Source organism: Podarcis pityusensis (genome assembly GCF_964106645.2).
Source record: "Podarcis pityusensis genome assembly, chromosome: 11".
NCBI classification, from domain to species: Eukaryota; Metazoa; Chordata; class Lepidosauria; order Squamata; family Lacertidae; genus Podarcis; species Podarcis pityusensis.
In genome coordinates, this window is record NC_138036.1 from 62,106,210 (window position 1) to 62,130,971 (window position 24,762).

The 24,762-nt window shown below is 43.5% G+C and overlaps 1 protein-coding gene and 1 long non-coding RNA gene across 5 annotated transcripts in view; both read left to right on the plus strand.

Moving 5' to 3' along the window:
- The window catches only part of TRPM3 (transient receptor potential cation channel subfamily M member 3), a gene marked incomplete at its 5' end in the record, with an annotated part of 403,362 nt that overhangs the window by 99,719 nt on the left and 278,881 nt on the right, over nt 1–24,762 (plus strand). The gene's annotated exons all lie outside the window — the stretch shown is intronic.
- Nucleotides 13,713–15,153, plus strand: LOC308458959. The gene is made up of 2 exons (XR_013977786.1): nt 13,713–13,809; nt 13,883–15,153. It is a non-coding gene; the product is annotated as an uncharacterized lncRNA (long non-coding RNA).

Consider the following 24,762-nt stretch of genomic DNA (forward strand, 5'->3'; position numbering starts at 1 on the left):
CAAAGAAGGAGACTCCACCACACTCCTTGGCAGCAAATTCCACTGTCGAACAGCTCTTACTGTCAGGAAGTTCTTCCTAATGTTTAGGTGGAATCTTCTTTCTTGTAGTTTGGATCCATTGCTCCGTGTCCGCTTCTCTGGAGCAGCAGAAAACAACCTTTCTCCCTCCTCTATGGGACATCCTTTTATATATTTGAACATGGCTATCATATCACCCCTTAACCTCCTCTTCTCCAGGCTAAACATGCCCAGCTCCCTTAGCCGTTCCTCATAAGGCATCGTTTCCAGGCCTTTGACCATTTTGGCTGCCCTCCTCTGGACACGTTCCAGTTTGTCAGTGTCCTTCTTGAACTGTGGTGCCCAGAACTGGACACAGTACTCCAGGTGAGGTCTGACCAGGGCAGAATACAGTGGCACTATTACTTCCCTTGATCTAGATGCTATACTCCTATTGATGCAGCCCAGAATTGCATTGGCTTTTTTAGCTGCCGCGTCACACTGTTGGCTCATGTCAAGTTTGTGGTCAACCAAGACTCCTAGATCCTTTTCACATGTACTGCTCTCAAGCCAGGTGTCACCCATCTTGTATTTGTGCCTCTCATTTTTTTTGCCCAAGTGCAATACTTTACATTTCTCCCTGTTAAAATTCATCTTGTTTGTTTTGGCCCAGTTCTCTAATCTGTCAAGGTCGTTTTGAAGTGTGATCCTGTCCTCTGGGGTGTTAGCCACCCCTCCCAGTTTGGTGTCATCTGCAAATTTGATCAGGATGCCCTTGAGTCCATCATCCAAGTCGTTGATAAAGATGTTGAATAAGACCGGGCCCAAGACAGAACCCTGTGGCACCCCACTAGTCACTCTTCTCCAGGATGAAGAGGAACCATTCATGAGCACCCTTTGGGTTCGGTTAGTCAGCCAGTTACAAATCCATTGAGTGGTAGCATAGTCAAGACCACATTTTACCAGCTTCTTTACAAGAATATCATGGGGCACCTTGTCAAATGCCTTGCTGAAATCAAGGTAGGCTACATCCACTGCGTTCCCTTCATCTACCAGAATCTTTCCTTCTGTACTCCAAATATTAATTAGATTCTGACATTCGTTCATTTATTGGGTTTAGGGGGTCTTCTCACAAACTTGCAACAATTGTTATCTGGATATATGAGAGAAGCAAGACAAACTCAGATGGAGTCATCTTAGATCATCTCAATCCAATCTTCCTCATACCAGCGAGTGACACTGGCTTCCACCAACCAACATTCAGGCTTACAAATGTGACCTGAATTTTGTTCAAAATCTGTTGAAACAGTGTAGTTACTTTGAACCCTTCTAAAGCTTCAGCGACACCCTACTGTTTATTTTATGATAGTATTCATGGGGAGGATGTCTGTTTTATTTTTAAATATGTGTGATAGATTTACAGAATTTTATCATTTAATTCTTTTCAGAGTTAAAGTATTTCCAAATCAAATACATACAGAGATATGACAACTTGTCAAACAAATTATGGCATAAAAGCACAGTGAAAATTGAAACTGAGGATATGCCTCCTTTATGTTGGAAGAAAATTCAAAACCGCTCTACCTTACTGTACTTTATGTTAGTCATGCAACCTGTAAATTTGTGTTTGAGTGAATTTACGTGGGTGTTACACATTAGCTAGAAAGAACAACTTGTCTTACCACACAGATTGAATATGGGGCTTTTTCAAAAGGTCTTATAGCAGGGTATTAACTATCTATTCTAAGTACTGTGTGTATAAGAAAAGAAACACCTACACACTTGTAAAAGCACACCAAGATTTCTCTTATCTTTTTTGTAAAGGTTCTTTCTTTTTTTACATTTAGTTTTATGACAACATATAATTGCTTAGTAATGAATTCAAGATAATAAGGTAGTTATGATTATTAATTCCATATTTCAAGATGGTCCCTATTATTTTTCTGTGCCAACTGATAAACTACCACACTTACCATAGCAGTGTGATAAAATTAACTAAGAGAGGCATCTTAGTTTCAGTCTTTCTTTTGCTTAACATGGACACAAAAATCCCTCAATTATATTAAGGCAATAGGAGAAACATATATTTTGAGTAGTTAGGCTAGGGTTGCCATATTACAAAAAGTGAAAATACAGACACAAAATTTGCTGAGCTCCCCCCCCCCCCAAAAAAAAACCCCTCAAAGAAATATTGAAGTTTTTGACCTATCTTTAAGGAAATTCTCCAGAATCTAGACTTCCAACTTGGGTTGCCATATGTCAGGATTTTCACGGGCATTTTAGAAATTTCTGCCAGGACGCTGCCATATTCCAGCTGTGTCCAGATGTATGGCAGCCCGGTTAAGCAATTTCTGCAAATGTTTTGTTCATGTCATCAGGCTGTGTAAACTGAAAAGGATTGCACAGAAGATTGATAGCAGTAGCATCTACAGTAAATCACCATGGAGCCAAGAAAGTGACTTTATCCTCAAAACTATCTATAAGATAGCTCATTGTTATCATTTTTTAAATGGTAGATAGCGACTTGCTGACCTATTCTTCAAACTTTTCTGATCTGTGACTCACCTTTAACCCAAATATGCATTTGAGGACCCATTTCTTATTTTCTTTTTTTGACACATATTTGAAGGGTGGTAGTGCTACTGCTGCAACCCACTTTGGATCAAGCCGTGACTCCAAGAGGGTTCTCACACTCCTGTTGAAGATCAGTGGCCTGGTGACTTTGAGGCTGGAGAGAGATTAGAACCTTAGTTTTTCTGGTCTGTAGCCAAGGTATCTGTATCTTATGAGCTGCAAGCAGAATACCATGCCTTGCCAAATCTACAGTCTCAGCCATTAAAAAACATTAAAATGCTCCTTTTCCAAGAAAACCAATTATACCAATTATTGACTTTGACCTATTCCTTTTTTGGGCACAGTGGGGCTTGAATTCCCTCCCCCTTGCTCTGATTTCTTCTCAGAAGCCCTGGTTCTGCTCAAGGTTGGAGCCACAGACCTTCCGATATGCCTAGAGCAGGGGTGCCCAAACCTTCTTCAAAGAGGGCCAGATTTGATGAAGTGGACATGCGTAAGGGCCGACTGAAGTTGCTGCGCTTTTTAAAGGATTGAGGTTCTTGAACTTTTTTAAAAAAAATTATATATACTGCCATGGGGGCCGGATTAAGTGAAACAGCGGGCCGGATTAGGCCCCTGAAACGGATGTTGGACATGCCTGACCTAGAGGGATTTAAATAGGTACCAGTGGGATAGCAATGGGGCAGGAGCCAGAAAGTGTCTGGTAGTCAGTTGTGCAGGCCCTAGGGCAGCAGCCAGTTAGTTTAGGGATTGTTCCATCAAAGGCTTAAGTGCTTAAGAATGGCTACTTTTGTTTATATTAGTTGTTGAAGGGCAAAGACCACAGGTTTATAGACACACCATCCAATGGTAGTTAGTGAGTTCCCAGACAGAAGCATTCAGCCTGCCATCTGCTGCTATGAGTCACTGTATTCTGGTCGAAACAAAATAAAAATAAAAAAATTCCTTCCAGTAGCACCTTAGAGACCAGCTAAGTTTGTTATTGGTATGAGCTTTTGTGTGCATGCACACTTCTTCAGATACTCCCATACTTCTGGTGTGGGACAGTATACATATCAAGTCTCATCTTTCCATTCTTGACCGTGATTCTGATGCCACTGAGCTCAGAGGCCATGTAAGAACCCTGATTCACATTGGTGAGCACACTCTCTGCATTTATTTATTTTTATTTTTTTCTAGCCCGCCCTTCATCCGAATGGAGCCCAGGATTGTGTAAAAATAACAATAGTAACAGAGAAACTACCAAAGTCCTTGCTAATTTCGGTGATAAGTACTTAGTAGAAGAGGCATTTAGTAGGTTATGTGTGACTATGGTGCCTCTCTTTTTCTGATGTAGTTAAGAACATATGGGTCACATATTGATTCAACATGATAGAACCATCAAGATGCTCCTTCCCTTGAATCTGTTTTAAAACTAAAATACATGGAATAGTGGTTTTTCTTTCCTGACATTCTGGGTTGAAAACATCTGGGTGTGGTAGAAATTTAGGGCTGTGTTGATATGATTTCCACAAGCTGAGAATCTTGACTGCAATGTGGGCAAAATGATAGACTGGGACAGGGAACTTTTTTTATGAATGACAACAGAAGAAAATTCCCAATCCCACCTGGGTGGGTGCAACTGAAGGAGGCGGGACTAGAACCCCAAATAGGTGAACCTTTCCAGCATTTTTTACCCACTTGGTGCTTTTAGGAGAGAGAGAGAGATAATGTGTGTGCATGTTTCTGTGAAATTGATCTTTTTCAGCCATCTCATTTTCTTCTCTTTTTCCTTCATAAGAAATTTGAGGAGGGCTTCCCATTCCCTCCATCTCACTTGGATCTCCCATCTCCCCCACCCCCAGCTCACTGCAAGGTGATGGTAACATTCCAGAGGCCGTCCACCATGGGCTAGTTCAATAATTTATTTAGATATAGGACTATCTAACCCATCTTTCACCATGTGGTTCCAGACCAAGAGTATGTACATCATTAAAATAATAATATCAATAAAAGCATCACATCTTTAGAAAAAGGTGACCTCCATGCTCCCTACACATCTTGAGGCTGGAAGGACAATATATTTTGGATGTCCCCACCTCTTTAGTGAACACCCATTTCCATTCTGCATGTGGCTGAGGGCACCAACAAGTTCCATAGCCACCACCACCACAATTGATCCACCCTCAATGAGTAGCAGTGGTGGTAGTGAAAGCAGGCCTGGGAAACAGGGAGGCCGGATGTGGCTCATGGGCCACAGGTTCCTCACCTTGGCCTAGAGGAAATGCTCATGTCCATAGTGTTAGTTCTTTGGTTTTGTTATGGTTATCTGTATTTATTGCTTCCAATAAAATGTTTCCGTAATTCTATCACATATCACTTCTACCATATTTGAGGGAACACATTGTTACTTTACGTAATAAACTTTTAATTTATAGCTTGCTGTTCTTTGCTTTCTTTTAAGTAAACCACTACAGGATAGTGTAATTGCATTGCATCCCTTTTCATTGTACTATCTTCAGCCACTTGATGGCAGCCCTCTGTTGCTTTCAAGGGATTTCCTAAATAAATAAATCCAACCTGGAACAGATTACTTTAATGCTTCATTTATTTTAACATATTTTTACATCAAGCTCTCTTACTACAACATGAAAGGAAGCTCTTGCATTTTAATAATAATAATAATAATAATAATAATAATAATAATAGAATATTAAAAACACAATACAGCATTAAACAAATAATAATAATTTAATTCTGTATGGAATGTCAAATGGAACGATTATCTGGAAATGGTTATCTGGTGATGATAGGATTTTAAGGTGGCACAACAAATATGTAATTTTAGGGAAATATAATTAACTCATCAAAATCATGTTCAGTAGAGATGAGATCAGTACAAAAACAGTTGTTATTATTATAAAAATCAATGTTTAAGAGCTTTGTGCTACAGTTTTAAGCACTGTGGCCTTTAATATAGCAACTTATTTACATGCAACATTTCTGCTCTTCTCTGGGATTTTCTAACATTACAAAATGCCTTGGATGTCTTGTAGGCCAAGGTATGTTTTAGTATTTCGCACCTGTGCACACCTGAGTGGCTTGTGACTTGTAGAGGCACATGGATTATGGTGTGCTATTTATATGTGGTTCTCCTCTAATGGCCACATGAGTACAGTACATGTTTGAAATGCATATTTATTATTATTATTATTATTATTATTATTATTATTATTTTGCTATGTCAGCTCAATGCCAGTGTAGCCAGGGGCACGAGGATTTGGAGCTGTGGGTTTATCTAGTGGTTCCAAACTAAATGGCAACCGTACCATTTCAGAGTTTTCTGATGGCTACCATTTGTGGGAGAGCTGTGAAGGTTGGCTCCAACCTGCAGCACTCCTTTCTGCTGGAGAGGGGACTGTGTACCAGCCAACACTCTCCCCCACTGCCACCATCGCGGCACACATAGGACTAGGACTGTGCCGCTGCAGGTGCCACAAACATTCTCCTTGTTTTTACTGCAACAGACTAACACAGCTACATCTCTTGGAAGGAAACATTGAAATAAATTTGATAGTGCTCGTGTACAGTGGTACCTCAGGTTGCAAACACTTCGGGTTACAGACTCCACTAACCCGGAAGTAGTACCTTGGGTTAAGAACTTTACCTCAGGATGAGAACAGAAACTGTGTGGTGGTGGCAGCAGGAGGCCCCATTAGCTTAAGTGGTACCTCAGGTTAAGAACAGTGTCAGGTTAAGAACGGACCTCCAGAACAAATTAAGTTCATAACCAGAGGTACCACTGTATTGAGATATACACAGCAAGAAATTCTTGAATGTCATGGTAAGTTTGATCATCTTATGTTGGTTTAACACATTTATGATATTTGCTTGGAAACAACAGAAAAATTCTTTCCTTTTGTCAGCTGTAAAACACATTCTGTACTGTGGCGGATGGATAGCTGCCACACCTTCCCTGTCAAATAAAATACAAGTGTCTCTTAAAACAAGGAAGTCTAAAGATCTAGTGTGATTTTGAATCATCAGACAGCTGTCCCTCCTTTTTGTAAAGTATAAGCCCACTTACTCTTAAAATAGTACATGTAGATATTCTGATGAGTGCTATCTTGTACAGCAAGTATTTTGTTGAGCTGGAAGACAAACTGTGTTGGAAAATGGTCCCTACATTATGTGTGTAGTTGTTATATTGGCACTGGCAATTCAGTAAATGTTTTCACATCACTGAGGAGGTCTTTTTCACATAGACTGCTGCGCATAGTAGGTCTCATGGGGCTTAGTAAATGCCTGCTTCAATCGAGCTCTTAAGAATCCCGTCCCCCCACTTCTCTGATTTAACTGCATTGCAGTTTTTGTTCACTTGTGGTGCAGGTAAAAGTGAAGAATAGAATTGCCAGCTCTTTGGTGGGGGGAATTAGCAGTAGGGTGGCGCCCCAAAGACAAAGCATGGGAAATAAACAAGATGAGCTTGAGCTCTTGGTACAGCAAACTAAATATGACATAATAGGCATCACTGAAACCTGGTGGGATAAGTCCCACGATTGGAATGTAATAATGGGGGGATACAATCTATTTGTGCTGGTCCCGGGGGGGAAAGGTACTAATACCGTAGCCGAAGTTCAGTCCAGAGTCACTAGCAGGGTAGACAATCACTAGATGAGACGCGAGGTCCGAAACAGGGAGCCGGGCGGGGGAGCAGGAACGCTGGTAGGGCAGAAGCAGGGAGCCAGGCGGGGAACAGGAACACTGGTGAGTCAGCAGCGGGCAGCTGGGCGAGGAACAGGAACACCGGAGAGTCAGGAGCAGGAAGCCGGGCGTGGAACAGGCACACTGGGAGTGCAGATCTAGGTCTGGGTAAAGCAGGTACTCCACAACGACGTTGCTCCCGCAACCTGGGACCGGGCTGCCTGACCTTTATCTTCTTCTAAGGCCGGGGGCGGTCCCGCCCCCCAGGAGCCCCGCCTCTCTTGGCCTTAAGGCGAGCACTCCTCCTGGGAGAGACCAGTTCCCTTCGCCTCTCTGCCCTAAGCCTCTGCAGTTCAGGAGAGGCCGAAGGGTTACTGGGCCCCGGGGGAGGCTCACCTGTAGCCACTGAGTCCTCCAGCACCTCTGGGGCCAGAATGGTCTCACCTGGTGCCTGCCCCTGAGGATCTGGCACAGGTGCAGGCTCCTCAGCATCTAGGCCTTGCCCCAGTTCAGCCGGCCCTGGAGGCGGGGACTCCTGTGCCGGCTGGGATTCCTCCGGTTCACTCTCAGACTCGGAATCCCAGGCCATCACACTATTTCAGAGAAATAGACCAGACAAGAAAGGAGGAGGAGTGGCGTTATATGTCAGGGATGTGTATACCTGTGAAGAGATCCAAGATTTAGAACCTCAAAGCCAAAGTGAGAGCATTTGGGTCAAAATTAAGGGAGAGAAGAATAACAGTGACCTCATTGTGGGAGTTTACTATAGATCCCCAAGCCAAACGGAGGACATAGATGATGCCCTCCTGGAACAGATGGCCAAGCATGCAAAAGGAAGGGAGATAGTAGTAATGGGGGACTTCAGTTACCCGGATATTTGTTGGATGTCAAACTCAGCCAAGAGCATAAGGTCAAACAGATTCCTCACTGGCCTTGCAGACAACTTCATTGTCCAGAAAGTGGGAGAAGCAACAAGAGGAACAGCCATTTTAGATCTGGTCCTAACCAATGTTGATGACCTGGTTAGTGGGGTAGAAGTGGAAGGATCATTAGGCGTGAGTGATCATGCTCTTCTGAAGTTTACTATACAGCGGAAAGGAGCAGCCAAGCATACTAGGACTGAATTTCTTGACTTTAAGAAAGCCGACTTCATAAAACTTAGGGAAGTGCTGGGTGAGATCCCATGGAAGTAATACTAATAGGAAAGGGAGTTCATGATGGCTGGGAGTTTGTTAAGAGGGAGATAGTAAAAGCACAACTTCAGGCAATACCAATGAGACGGAAACATGGAAGGTGCCTAAAGAAGCCAGGGTGGCTATCTAAAGAACTTTTAACTGAGTTAAGATTAAGAAAGGATGTGTACAAAAAATGGAAAAGGGGGAAACCACCAAAGAGGAATTCAAACAAATAGCCAGCACATGTAGACACAAAGTCAGAAAAGCTAAAGCACAGAATGAACTCAGGCTTGCTAGAGAGGTTAAAAGCAACAAAAAAGGCTTTTATGGGTATGTTCGTAGCAAAAGGAAGAACAAAGAAACAGTGGGGTCACTCAGAGGAGAAGATGGTGAAATGCAAACAGGGGACACAGAAAGGGCTGAACTCCTCAATGCCTTCTTTGCCTCAGTCTTCTCCGATAAAGAAAACAATGCCCGACCTGAAGAATTTGGAGCAAATGATTCAGCAAAGGAAACACAGCCCAGAATAACTAAGGAGATAGTACAAGAATACTTGGCTAGTTTAGATGTATTCAAGTCTCCAGGGCCAGATGAACTGCATCCAAGCATATTAAAAGAACTGGCAGATGTGATCTCAGAACCACTGGCAGTCATCTTTGAGAATTCCTGGAGAACAGGCGAAGTCCCGGCAGACTGGAGGAGGGCAAATGTTGTCCCTATTTTCAAAAAGGGGTAAAGAGAGGACCCAAATAATTACCGCCCAGTCAGTCTGACATCAATACCAGGGAAGATTCTGGAGCAGATCATTAAGCAAACAGTCTGTGAGCACCTAGAAAGGAATGCTGTGAACACCAATAGTCAGCATGGATTTCTGAAAAATAAGTCATGTCAGACTAACCTGATCTCGTTTTTTGACAGAATTACAAGCCTGGTAGATGAAGGGAACGCAGTGGATGTAGCCTACCTTGATTTCAGCAAGGCATTTGACAAGGTGCCCCATGATATTCTTGTAAAGAAGCTGGTAAAATGCGGTCTTGACTATGCTACCACTCAGTGGATTTGGAACTGGCTGACTGACCGAACCCAAAGGGTGCTCATCAATGGTTCCTCTTCATCCTGGAGAAGAGTGACTAGTGGGGTGCCACAGGGTTCTGTCTTGGGCCCGGTCTTATTCAACATTTTTATCAACGACTTGGATGATGGACTCAAGGGCATCCTGATCAAATTTGCAGATGACACCAAACTGGGAGGGGTGGCTAACACCCCAGAGGACAGGATCACTGTAGGAAAATGGTTGTTTGTACCTACATGACAAGATGGATGCCAGGATGGAAATTTACTATAGTTTGACCTTTTGATACTGCAGGCTGTGTTAGGCATGATGAGCGCGTGATCGCCTCATGCAAGGAAGGTGATTGGTTCTTATTGTATGGCTTGATAATGGGGTGATCCCCATATTTGGTGTTTGCCTTGCATGATGATTGATACACTGTTGTACTGTTCTTAATAAAAATGCTGGGCTGCAGCTCCAGAGAGGCTTTTCTCTCTCTCTCTCCTGAGGCTGTTAGACCCTTTACAAAAAAGCATCCTGGTGTGAGACTGATTTATTTTTGTGACGAGCAGGCCCTCGTCATTACTGCCCTCGTCATTTGGTGCCCCGTGTGACTACCCTCGGACTCTTCGTTGTTCCTCATCGTTCAGCGCTCGCCACGCGTCTTTCATCCCCTTCGGATCCCGGTGAGCGCTCCCTTTCCTTTGGACTTCGACTGATTTCGGACTTCGCGTCGCTGCGGCCCTCTCAGCGTCCACCACGCCCGGCCAGGGCTTCAGGTACCGCTCATCCTCTCCTAGGATCCCGGTGGGTGCTCCCTTTTTTCGCTCCTTTTCATCCTTTGTGGATCCCTGTGATTTTTTTTTCACTACTCTTGCTATCATGGGGCAGTCTCTTTCAGCGCCACAAAAGAAGTTTTTTGATGAACTTAAATTTCTCCTGGCCAGTAACAACCTTGCTGTTTCGGATGCCGATCTTAAGGCACTTCTTCTAGCTTTGGACACTCATTGCCCCTGGTTTCCTCAGGATGGCACTTTGGATTTAAAAGACTGGGAGAAAATAGGACATTTTTTCCATAACCATCCTCAAATTAATGTCAAGGTTCTGCTTGCATGGTTTAAAGTTTATAAAGCAATGTCCTGCCTGACACCAGCTAATATCCTTTTGGCTTCTTCGCCTGCTGCTTTGCCTCTTCCCTCTCCAATTTTATGCCAACCATTGCCTTCTTCGAAACCACCAGTTTATGTACCTCCTAAACCACCGGATCTCTCTCCTTCGGTTCCTACTGTCCTGCCACCGCCTCCCTCTGCCCCTCCTCCGGCTTTTTCACCAGGGGTGCCCAACGTTGCTACCACTCCTCTTCAAGAGTCTCTCCGTGCTGCTGCTCCATTGCTGGCTTTTGATTCTGCCACACCAAATCTTTTTCCTGTAATTGTTCCTGCCGCCGTGGGGGGAGGCCCAGCCCGCCACGAACAGTTTGATTTAAGATTCATAAAGGAACTGTATTCCTCTGTCAGGGACAATGGCTTACATTCTCCTTATACCCTGGGACTTTTTGGCACTATTTTCCAGCAAAATCTAATACCAGAGGATGTAAAATTATTAGCCCGCACTGTTATGCAGCCTCATCAAATGATTTTGTTTATACAAGCTTGGCATTGGGCTTGCCAACGTCGCGTTGATGGCATTCGCAACAATCTCAACAATGCTGCGCAGGCAGCTCACCAAGCCGCGATTGCCGCCGCTGGCGCTCCACCTCCAGCCCCTGTTATGTTGACCCATACTAATGTTTTTGACGGCCTGACAGGTGGGTGCAATTTTCTTACCATCGCCCAGCAGCTAGCCCTTGATCCCATGTATTGGGAAGCCACTACCGCTGCCGCTCAGGAGGCCCTGTCCGCTGTGCCTGATGAAAAGACTGAGCGTGATGGACGTTGGGGCAGCGTCCGGCAAGGCCCTGCAGAGCCTTATGGACAATTTGTCGATCGCTTGTATAACACCCTCAAGCGGCAAGTTCAGGACGTCGCAGCCCAAGAAGTGATTGTCCGCCAGCTTGCGTTTGATAATGCAAATGAGGACTGTAAGCAAGCACTGCGCCCTTTGATGACAACGCCAAATATTGCCATTGCAGATATGCTTAAGGCCTGCCAGTCAGTGGGCACTGAGACGCACAAAGCTCGTCTGTTAGCCGCAGCTCTATCCTCTACAGTATCCCAGAATCCTGCCAAGGACAAAACTTGTTTTGGTTGCGGAAAAATGGGACATTTTCGTGCGCAGTGCAGATCCATCACGCAGCAACGCCGCCCTAGCACAAAGTGCCCTATTTGTAAGAAAGGCTTTCACTGGGCTAACCAGTGCCGTTTTGCCGTACCTCAACAAAGTCAACAACAACAACAAAAACAGCAACATCAACAAAACCAACTGACGGGAAACCGGCAGTCGGGCCCACCCCGGGCCCAGGCACAACAATAGGGGATTCAGCATGTTCTCCGGTCATTCCACCGCCAGCACTACCTCACCTTTCTCTAACCCAGGACTTATGCCTGCCAGTCCCCTATGTACCACAACAGGCTCAAGTGTCAATAGGGGCTGGTTTTTCTTCTTCAGCACAGTGCCTTGTCTTCCCACTGTCAGAGGTTTTGCAGCAAGGGGTCCATCTTGTTCCAGATGTGTTACATGGATTACAACAAAATGACCCTTATGTGACTGTCTTTTCTGATCGCCCTACGCATTTGCCGTCTGGTTCTCCTATTGCCAAGATTGTGTGCGCTCCGGAGACGATCCAGAACCATGATCCTCTTGTTGCCGCTACTTTTTCAGTCACAGAGGAGCGCCCAAAGATCCAGATGACCCTTGGAGGCCGCATGATTGAAGGGGTTTTGGACACGGGGGCGGATTGCTCCGTGATCGCCTCCAAGGATTGGCCTCCTGCTTGGCCCACCGAACCAGCTTCTTCTGTTGTCGGCGTTGGAGGCTCTGCCTCGGCCCGCCGCAGCAGGAATCCTATTTTGATTCAAGGCTCTCAAGGCTTTGAAATGACTATTTTGCCACTGATCCTGGACATTCCTGTCTCCCTTTGGGGGCGAGATCTGCTTGCTGCAGCGGATACCACCATTTCTACAAATTTATGCTAAGGGCTGCCCCTGCCATGCCCCGGACTGCGCTTTCTCTCTGCTGGACCACAGACACCCCCGTGTGGGTAGACCAATGGCCCTTGCCTAAAGAAAAGCTTGCAGTGGCAGCCCAGTTAATTTCAGAACAACTTGAACTGGGGCACATTGAACCTTCCACCAGCCCGTGGAATACGCCCATCTTTGTCATCAGAAAAAAGGCATCTGGAAAATTCCGTCTTCTCCAAGACCTTCGAAGGGTTAATGAACAAATGCAACCGATGGGGACCTTGCAACCCGGCATTCCTAATCCCAACATGCTACCACAAAACCATCAGCTTGCTGTCATCGATCTCAAAGACTGCTTTTTCTCTATCCCTCTGGCACCACAAGACAGACAGCGTTTTGCCTTTACCCTGCCTGTCCTGAACAACTCCCAACCTACCCAGCGCTTTCAATGGGTGGTTCTCCCACAGGGAATGCGAAATTCTCCAACTTTGTGCCAGTATTTTGTGGATAAGGCACTTCAACCATTCCGTGAGCGCCACCCTGTGGTCACCTGTTATCATTACATGGATGATATTTTACTTTCCTCATCGCACATTTCTGATATTCTTCTCGAGGATTTGACCCATGCTCTGATGCAAGCAGGATTGACAGTGGCTAAAGAAAAGATCCAGCGGACCCTGCCTATTACGTATTTAGGACATAAGTTGTCTGCTGCTGCTGCCATTCCAGTTGCGCCTCAACTACAGTTCCCTGATCATCTTAAATTGGTGGACTTGCAACAACTCCTTGGACAGTTAAATTGGATAAAGAGTTACTTGGACCTGCCCACCTCCACTCTGTCTCCACTATTTTCTGCCCTTAAAGGCCACAAGGATCCAGCAAGCAAGATCACAGTTACCCCTGCTATGGAAGAGGCTTTGACAACTGTGAACAACCATCTCCGCAGATGTATGGTGGACAGGATCCCTTCCCTTTCCATGGCACAATTATCTCTTGCAGTGTTTGCCACCCCACTCCTTCCAACAGCTATATTGTACACCACAGGCCAGAAGCCTGGGACTGTGTCTATTGTGGAGTGGCTTCACCTGCCTCATACTCCTCCGCGTAATGTGTATGCATATTCCTCCTCAATCAAAAAGATCTGGCATATTATTGCATGGTATTCCTGTAAATGCTTCATATAAGATTAGTAATAATATGAAAGATAATCGTACTAGTTCACCCCCTGTGTTTTTGTCGCTTGTAGAAACAGCGTCTTATTGTTTGCTTTTCAACCATAATAGTAGTAAATTTTTAGGTCATTATCCATATTGTAATTGGACCTATGAGTATGTTAATGGATCTTCTTGTTTTCTTAATGTTACCACTATGAGTGGTAGGCCAAAAGTTTTAGTTAATAATGTCACGACCAACATGACTTATGAACAACAGGCTATGTGTAGAGATTTTTATGTTTGGTTTGATTGGATGAAGAAAAGCAGCAAATCTACATGTTTGCTTCAATCTGATTTATGGTTATTTTGTGGTACTAGAGCCTACAAAGAAATCCCCTTTGCCTTTTCTGGAACGTGCACCTTAGGAATAGTCATACCCCTGGTCTATAAACTGGACAAGCTCCCAGTGGTTCGTTTGCGTAACAAAAGGGAAGTGCGATCACCTATCTCTCAATATACAGGGACAGCCGTCTCTAGATCTCTCCTGCCCTCTTTAGGTGCAGGCATGAATTACCGTGATTTGCACAAATTGGCTAATTGGACTGAAGCCTTGTTTAATTCTACTATCTTGGCCTTAAAATTAATTAACAAAGAAATGTCAGAAATGAGAGATGTGACTCTTGAAAATCGTTATGCTTTAGATGTAATCCTTGCTTCCAAAGGTGGAGTTTGTGCTTTAATTCATTCCCATTGTTGTATGTATATATCTGATCAATCGGCCAATATTTCTGCTACTATTGATTATATGGAACAAATGATAGCCCATAATCCTTTGAATCCTCCCGAAGGTTTTGATCCATGGGAATGGTTGTCTTCCTGGTTGCCTAATAGAGTGTGGTTAAGAAAAATTTTACTAATTGTAATTTTGCTTGTTGCAGGATTTATTGTGTTGTGTTGCTGCATTCAATGCCTACCCTCTTTGTTTGCTCAATGTAGTACCTGGTGGTATCGTCCAAGACCTACCACTGGAGTCACAAGAGGAATTTACATTGCAAGATATCAGCGTTTAGGAAATGAAACAAATGATTTTGATTAGGTTTTGTTAAATTTTATTTTTTACTTTTCATAAAACAAATAAGAAAAGAGGGCATGTAGGAAAATGGTTGTTTGTACCTACATGACAAGATGGATGCCAGGATGGAAATTTACTATAGTTTGACCTTTTGATACTGCAGGCTGTGTTAGGCATGATGAGCGCGTGATCGCCTCATGCAAGGAAGGTGATTGGTTCTTATTGTATGGCTTGATAATGGGGTGATCCCCATATTTGGTGTTTGCCTTGCATGATGATTGATACACTGTTGTACTGTTCTTAATAAAAATGCTGGGCTGCAGCTCCAGAGAGGCTTTTCTCTCTCTCTCTCCTGAGGCTGTTAGACCCTTTACAAAAAAGCATCCTGGTGTGAGACTGATTTATTTTTGTGACGAGCAGGCCCTCGTCATTACTGCCCTCGTCAGATCACACTTCAAAACGACCTTGACAGATTAGAGAACTGGGCAAAAACAAACAAGATGAATTTTAACAGGGAGAAATGTAAAGTATTGCACTTGGGCAAAAAAAAATGAGAGGCACAAATACAAGATGGGGGACACCTGGCTTGAGAGCAGTACATGTGAAAAGGATCTAGGAGTCTTGGTTGACCACAAACTTGACATGAGCCAACAGTGTGACGCGGCAGCTAAAAAAGCCAATGCAATTCTGGGCCTCATCAATAGGAGTATAGCATCTAGATCAAGGGAAGTAATAGTGCCACTGTATTCTGCTCTGGTCAGACCTCACCTGGAGTACTGTATCCAGTTCTGGGCACCACAGTTCAAGAAGGACACTGACAAACTGGAACGTGTCCAGAGGAGGGCAACCAAAATGGTCAAAGGCCTGGAAACGATGCCTTATGAGGAACGGCTAAGGGAGCTGGGCATGTTTAGCCTGGAGAAGAGGAGGTTAAGGGGTGATATGATAGCCATGTTCAAATATATAAAAGGATGTCCCATAGAGGAGGGAGAAAGGTTGTTTTCTGCTGCTCCAGAGAAGCGGACACGGAGCAATGGATCCAAACTACAAGAAAGAAGATTCCACCTAAACATTAGGAAGAACTTCCTGACAGTAAGAGCTGTTTGACAGTGGAATTTGCTGCCAAGGAGTGTGGTGGAGTCTCCTTCTTTGGAGGTCTTTAAGCAGAGGCTTGACAACCATATGTCAGGAGTGCTCTGATGGTGTTTCCTGCTTGGCAGGGGGTTGGACTCGATGGCCCTTGTGGTCTCTTCCAACTCTATGATTCTATGATTCTAAGTTTGAATCAAGCCTGCATGTGTCAAGGAATGGAAGTCACAAAATGCTCTCTGATGAGCAGCTATGGCAGGGTTCCCACATTGGTGGTCAGCGTTTGAAACTCCCATTGTTCTAGGCGCATTTTGCGACAAGGAATTTAATTAGCACAAGCAGTTTCTGAGGTCTTGACGCAGTACTGTGAGTAGGATTTCAGATTAAAACTGCAGAGTGGAAGGAAAGGAGGACCTTTTTCTGCCTCCCCACTTCCAGCTACTTTCTGAAGACTGGAGAAGGGACTCATGTAAGGCAGGCTTTGTTTGTTGCAGTCTTCAGATGAGGACTAGACCATGTGAAAAATGAATATAAGATTTTAGCTGCAGTTAATTCTTTTTTGCCTTTTATTCTTGTTATAAAAAAATGTGCCTAGACATTCCATTGTTGCACCCATAACCTAAGTTCAAGGTGCTGTTTAGCTCCTAATGTTCATATCTCACTTTGTAACACTATTTGTGGTGCAAGCTTGGCTGCTTTCAGCTTCATTTTTGAGTACCCCCCCATGTTTAGTTTATGAAGTGCAACATGTTTATATGTTCATTTATTGCCCCCCCCTTTACTAACTACAAACAATTTAAAATACAGTGGTACCTCGGGTTACAGATGCTTCAGGTTACAGACGCTTCAGGTTACAGACTCTGCTAACCCAGAAATACTACCTCGGGTTAAGAACTTTGCTTCAGGATGAGAACAGAAATCACGTGGCGGCGGCGCGGCAGCAGCGGGAGGCCCCATTAGCTAAAGTGGGGCTTCAGGTTAAGAACAGTTTCAGGTTAAGAACGGATCTCCAGAACGAATTAAGTTCTTAACCTGAGGTACCAATCTAGTTTGTAAATCAACACTGAGAGGAGTATGTGGCTTCAGGACATCACAAGTGCCATCCAGGCAGTATTGTCCATAACTGTATTCTGCTGTAAATATTAAAATTGTATTTGGTCCAAATGTGGTGTGAACACTTCAAAATCAGGCCTACTGGGCTAGAAGTCTTACTCTACCTCCCCTTCTATTTTTATTTATAAATTCTTTTTTTTCTTTATAAATTGTAGGCCATACAGTTTGCTTCCAAACAATTTAAAACCTAACATAACGTAACGTAACGTAATGTAACGTAACATAACATGTTCCAACCAGCAAGCTGCCTCTATTCTGTAGCTGCTGCATGAAGCAAGTCTAACTCCACTGGCTTCCTGTGTCTGCATTTCCACAAGACAATTCCTTGTTTTCTCTGAACAGGTTAAGTGCCCAACTGTTGCCTCCCAGATTTGCATGAGTTGGTTGAGGATTTCCTAAAGAAAAGGTGTCCAGAGGGCCTACCTATCCTTGTCTAACAGACAGACTTCATGCTAACAATAAAATGATCCAAAGCTCAGCAATATTTATGCACAAATGTTGAATTCAGAAATTGAACTGTTCTGTAAGTACGTTTTTGTATAGTATATGTCGTGGTGAGACTTGGTTTCCTCGGGACTCCATATGGCTACAAGCTTGGATATCAGGTTTCTAAATAGTTAAAATGTTCCCTAAAATGTCCTTCTGCGCCGCTTAACATCCCCTTAGATAATGATACACCATGGCCCCCAACATCTGAAACTGAAATCACTTCGCTAATTCTACAAATGAAATCTGGCAAAGCCCCAGGAAGTGATTTCATTGTCGCTGAACTTCTGAAAGCGCAAATAAACTGGTGGGCCCCGGTCCTTGCAAATCTATTTTCATATATAGATAAGACAACTGAAATCCCTAAAGATTGGGGACTAGCTATAATTGTTCCCATATTTAAAAAGGGCAACCCCTCTGATCCATCTAATTATAGACCAATTAGTCTCCTGAATGTGATCTGTAAACTTTATACAAAACATCTATGCCTAAAATTATGGGAATGGTTAGATCATAATAACTTGCTAGAAATTGAACAAGCAGGGTTTACATCCGGACGTTCCACCATTGATCACTGCTTAGTGTTAGATTACTTTGTCTATAAGTATGCGAAATATTGGAAAAAGTCATTATATGCGGCCTTTGTGGACCTAAAGGCAGCATTTGATTCTGTATCCAGGAGCAGGCTCTGGGCCAAATTGGCCAATATGGGTATTAACAGAAGGTTATTACTTCTGATGATTAAGCTTCATGAGAACAATACCCTCCAGATAAGACTTGCACAGGACGGCAGACTCTCTAGAGAAATCCCAGTCCAAAGAGGAGTTAGACAAGGATGCCTATTAGCCCCATTCCTATTTAACATCTATGTTAACTCCCTGGTCACATGATGCCGTGAAATTGAAACCCACCCCCCTGTGTTCTCTAATGGCAGAAAAGTACCAATTTTAATGTATGCGGATGACGCTGTTCTTCTCTCTCAAACCAAAGTGGGTCTGAAACGTGCCTTAGGAAAGTTTAGCGACCAATGTAACACTGAACTGTTAACAATTAACTTTGCCAAAACCAAAATTGTACATTTTAACCGCTCCTTCAGGAAGGATAATTGGAGCGTAAAGGGAAACACCATTGAACAGACTAAGACCTTCCAATACTTAGGCATTACTTTCTCTTATAATGCCAAATTCTCAACACACTTGACCACATCAGCTATATCAGCAGAAAGAAGTGCAAATGCTATCCTTAGATTATTCAGAAGGAAAGGAGCTGGCTTCCTCCCGATGGCCCTAACAGTCTTTCAGGCAAAATCTTTAGCCCAACTTCTATATGGCTCTCAAATTAGCCCCTCTGCCAACCTTAAGACCCTTGAAACAGTACAATCTAAATTCTTAAGATCATTATTTGCTACCCCTAAGTGTACACCTAATGCAGTCTTAAGGCAAGAGGCAGGACTGCCCAGAGTGGAATTAAAAGTCTGGGAACAAGCAATATCCCTCTGGCTGAAAATCCATTACAATCCTAAGGGTCTATTACCTTGCTTCCTGGCCGCAGTTCCCTATCCTCCTTGGCTTATGCAAATAACTAACAAGATCAAACAAATTGGCCTAAACCCTGAAAATCTTTTTATTGGAACTCTGAACAAGGCAAAAGCTACTATCACTCGGAGACTTTATGATATCGAATTACAACAAGAAGGCGCCCTACTCCCAGAGACGTATAGATGTTTCAAAGCTTGGCCTAATTTTGCAGCTGCCCCTTACTTAACTAACATCACTAACGAAGCCTATAGATGGGCTTTCTCTAGAGCCCGCTTTGAGACAATGCCCTCAGCAGTGCTGTACGGCAAATTCACGCGGGTTCCAATGCATGCGCGTCTCTGCCCTTGTATGTCTAATAAGGTAGAATCTGTCACACACATTCTTCTATCTTGCGAATTCTATAGTGAAGAACGAGTTCAACTTATTTTACCGCTTCTATCAAAATTTATACCCCTTCAATATTATTTGGAATCCTCCCCTGAAATTCTTCGAAAATACCTCCTGGAAGATTCCTCAAGCTCAATATCATATGAGGTGGCTAAATTTTGCACTTTAGTAATTAAGAAGCGTAAATCTCTTCTGTTGAATGGCACACTGCGAAGTTCCCTTGTGTAACCTTTTTTCTTTTCTGAAGTTGTTGCTGATTTCTTGTTGTCTGATCTTGTGGTGTTTAGTGTCACTGGCTTTGGCCGCAATAAACTTGAATAGTTAAAATGAAAAGGAAAGCAAAAATGCAATATATAAGAATTAATTACTAAACTTCTGATGTAGAGTAATACTTCTCATTAATACTTATTCAACCTCAGGGGCATAGTGTGGGGGGTGCCAGGGGGCCACAGCACGGGGTGCACAATTTTTGAGGGGGACGCAAGCATCCACAGTGTGGCACAGCCCAGTGCTCCCCTCTGCCCATCAAGGGCCACATCGGCTGACTGGATTCCCCCCAGCATGGATGGGCAGGTGGCTCAGCGCGGCCCCACTTTGCTGCAGCAGCAGTGCCGAGGGCTGGGCTGGTGTTCCCCAGCACAAAAGCGCCTGTGCGCCCCAGGCGCCAGCAACCAACACTGCGCCACTGTTCAGTGATCTCAAGGCATCCTGAATATATAGCAAACCATTATAACATACCTATTGTCCTGGGAAGAAATAAATAGTTAAACCAAATCACCAATATAAAACACGGTTATTGAGTTCTGATTATCATGGTGGACAACATGCCATGGTCTTGTCGACCTTGTGGAAGAGTAATGACAGATTTTTACCGATTGTGTTCTGTCATTGTGTATTAGCAGTTGATGAATTGGTTACTAGTGTAACACCAGGTCTCTAGCTGCATCAAAATTCTTCCAAGAAAACAGAGCAGAAGCATTAAAATTGGACCTAGGGTCAAAACTAAGCAGTTGCCCTTGTGGTGTTTTTTACAAGGCTATGTTCTGTTTAAAAAGAGACAGAGTAGCAGCAAGTGGACAGACATTCCTACTTTTCACATTCCTGTTTTTAGTTTGGTGAAAACAATTTCCTGTGTTGACACAGTATATCATAAAAACTAAGAATATTCTCCATCATAGTTACCCTCTTGGGAAAGATCTGTATTGATTTATGGCCATGTGTCAGGATTCAGCTTTGTATGTGTGTCTCTGCAACTTTCATTTAAAGGGGAAAAGACTGTACTTAAAGCCATATTTTAGCCATTAGAGCATTATTATTTATTACTGTATTGGACAAAATTTACAGCAAAGTCTCATTTTGATAAAACTGGGAACACATTTATTCCATCTTAAACTTGATCTGGAAATTGTGATAATACTCTAATAGCCAGCTAGGGTGATTAAGTGTCTTTTGAAAGTAAAATGGGACCATCCAAAAATAAGAGAACTTGGTTGCTACATATTTTGGGGGTTTCCTTGGTTTTCAGGTGCATATAATTTGTGATTTTTAAAAAACACAAATCACTCCCCAAAATGGTCCCAAGAGCTTTCAGTCTTCTGGAATGTTGTGAGTATAGAGATGATAAAACATTGGGGTAACTTTTGCCATTTTCTGGAGAGGGAGCTTGTGGTACATTCAGTACCATTTTTGGACGTGAGAGTTGCCCATAGAATACAGTGGGAACAGAGCCATAGCTAGGTGATCTTGCGCCCCTGGCAGAACCGTCCAGACTGTGCCCCCTGGCCACGGACAAATTAGGCCTTCTTTCCGCCTCTCCTCCAACCTCCCCTTCCACCCATTCAATTCACCCTCTAGTTAAAACCATTTCTTATGATGCAATAATCAATATTTATATTTATGAACATATTTTAGCCAATTTTGTGCCCCCCCCACTGCCTGCACCCCTGGGGGGGCCACCTCACCACCCCCCAGCTATGGCCCTGAGCGGGAAACCCAGGTTTTCAGTGTAGTTGTGAATGGATAGCACTGTGCCTGTATAAAATAAGAGTACCAAAATATAGCAGCGCATTCTAACCATTGTCTAATTTCACATGAACAGGTTTAGTTTCTAAAATTTCTTTCTCAATTCCAATACAATCCCATTTAATCCCTTATAGGATGACCAGCATTCTCATAGCAAGGTCAGAATACAGAATAAAACACAAAAATGAGCAGTGAGTAGGTGGTGGACCCGACGAGGAGAACCAGGTGAAGGGTCCAGGTGCAGGCTGTTTAAATGCACCTGGGGCAGACCTGAAGGGAGCCGCCCTGCTCCGTCAGTCCCGCCCCCAAGGTCAGCCCTGCGTCCAAGCCGGCCTGCCATTGGCCCGTTGGGCAGGCCGGCTTGGATTCAGCACCTAGGGGGAGGGGGCATTATGCCTCTTCCTCCCCAGCCAGGATCCCAGTGCCTGCAACTTCCTTGTCAGGTCCTTTGGAAGCCTCTGCCGACCTGCAGTGCTGCCCCACCTGGAAGGTGAGCATACTTCTAGGAAGCAAATCCTATTGAATTAGGCCTGACTTGATTCCAAGTAACAAGTAGAATCGGGCATTAAGATGCTCAGGATGAAAGGAGAATTAAAATACAGTTAGCTCATATTTCTTGGATGAACAGCCATTAACTTTAATTTGGGAAAAGAGGATGTGAACACTTTCATTTCCTATTAGTGTATATCCATTGATAAAAGGGTAATTATCTGGCTCCTAATTACAGCAAAATGTTCCAGTACACAAATGCTTGACTAATTAAAATTGGTGTTCTTTTCAAAGTGCTGGGATCATGATTGTAAATTTATTATTAACAATGATTTAAGATTATTTGATTTCAGGTGCCTTCTTGATTACTTCTGTTTACTCTTAATAGTCCCTCCCCCCTTCAACCCCAGAAAAAGACAGCTTTGAAGTAGATTTGCATTTTTTGCTTCAGTTGTGTTTTTGCTGAAATGTCTGTTTCTAGTCCTACTGTTTCATGACACCCTTAATCTCTTCCGATTGGTGACAGGATTGTGTGTGTCCAGGCACTCACCCAGAGTTTATGTTTCTGTCAGAAATTAGGCACAGCAAAGACTGCAGTGTCTTTAAAAGAAGTGATTTTTTTTTTATTCATATATACACCTGCATCTACTGTGGAGAAAGTTCCCAGCATTCACATTGCAAGAAAGTCCTTTGCTACAGCAAGCTCGGGTCTACAAGAGGGGGAATCTGCCATGCTGCCTCCGCCTTGGGATTATGGCTTCTTCCTCTCAGCCTCCACGTAGCATTCTTCCCACTTCCTGCATCCTCTCAGAATCTCTTGTGAAAGGTAGCTTCCCCTTCCATTTACATCCTTGCCCACTGCCACCCAGGCAACCTGTGTTTCCCAAGCCTATTGCAAAATGAGACTTTTTCCTGCTGTTTACCTCTGGCAAACTGTAACTCTGGCAACCCCCATTTCACAGACTCAAGGATCTCTTCTTGATCAGGTGATGACTCCTTTTTTATTCTTAACAGTTTATCTCCGTCTGGAAAACAAACTTAGCCTAATGGCACCTAGTGAAGACGCCTAGCATTTAGTAATTCTAAGCATTTAGTAATCTCTAATATTTTCTAAACCTCGAAATAAATTTTTAAAATGTCCAGTAGCACCTTAAAAAAGGTAAAGGTAAAGGACCCCTGACAGTTGTCCAGTTGCGAACGACTTAGCTGTTGCGGCGCTCATCTCGCTCTATGGGCCGAGGGAGCCGGCGTACAGCTTCTGGGTCATGTGGCCAGCATGACTGAGCCACTTCTGGCAAACCAGAGCAGCGCAAACCAGAAATGCTGTTTACCTTGCCACCAGAGTGGTACCTATTTATCTACTTGCACTTTGACGTGCTTTCGAACTGCTAGGTTGGCAGGAGCAGGGACTGAGCAATGGGAGCTCACCCCGTCGCGGGGATTCGAACAGCCGACCTTCCAACCGGCAAGTCCTAGGCTCAGTGGTTTAACCCACAGCGCCACCCACATCCCTAATAATGCACATGAAAGCTTATACCCATTAATCATTATACCCATTAATCATTAGCCTTTTGATTCTTTTATTATTACTACTCTGTGCTGCCTTATCCAGGCCAGAATATTGAGAAGAAAACAAAATCTATCTTTCATTTCCAAAATGCTAAGTCCATATTATTCACTTTTTTAAAAAGGGAGCAATGTTACAAGTAGATGTCCACAATCAATTCACAATTGAACACCACAATTTTAGTGTTAGTAATAATCTGATTAGACTGCAATTTGTTGTAAGATGATTTTTAATATTGTATTTTTAGATTTCTGTAAACTGCCATGGGACCTTACAGTGAAGGGTGAGGGCCTAACAGAACAAGGGATAGTGGTGGTGATACTTTATTTCTTGAAGATGAATTTGTTTGAGCCACACTATAAAGAGGCTTGAAATGAACAGCATAGCCAGGCATAGGCAAACTCAGACCTCCAGATGTTTTGGGACTACAACTCCCATCATCCCTAGCTAACAGAACCAGTGGTCCGGGTTGATGGGAGTTGTAGTCCCAAAACATCTGGAGGGCCGAGTTTGCCTATGCCTGGAATAGATGCTGAATTTCTTCTGAGTAAGTTTTTATTTTAATTATTGGTGGGAGTCTGAATTCTGATGTTAATATTTTCACACTTCTTTAATTAGCACTATTTCCTACACCCTGCTGTTCAAATATAATTTTTTGCTACATTTACATAAAAATAAAACTTGGAGGTTTAATCAAACTAAAGTGAATAAGATAACACCACATGAGTACTGAAGTTTCTTAACAAACTAGTTTGAATCAGGGGATGGTCTACGCCTACAGATCTGTGCGCAGAATCTGGCAATCTTGTGATCTTTGCCTAACAAGAGAAGATCGAATTTTTGCTTTTCTGGGAGGTCAGCAAGCCTCACCAGCAGGGGGTTAATGGTATCTCTACGTGTCTCATCGCAAAAGGGACATCTAAAAATATGTGTTCAGAACTTCCTATATCCCCCAATGGGCAGGCGCAAAGTCTCTGGTCATATGGGACTTTTTAAAAGGATCCTTCCAAGACCGGCGAGGGCAGATCCAAGCTTCTGGCAAGTGTAAAAGCCCTTCTTGCATTTTTGGATACAAGAAAAAAAGAGATATGCTGCCGTTGCAGCTATCTCTCTTTCGATTTCTACAATTTTGTAGTTGGGGCACCTTAAGCCGTCCCGTTGTCTCTCGGTGTCTATAATTCTTTGCCTAACCATAGCTTTTGCTTGGCCCAAGCCCAGACTTAGAAGGGCTTGAGGGGCAAAACCC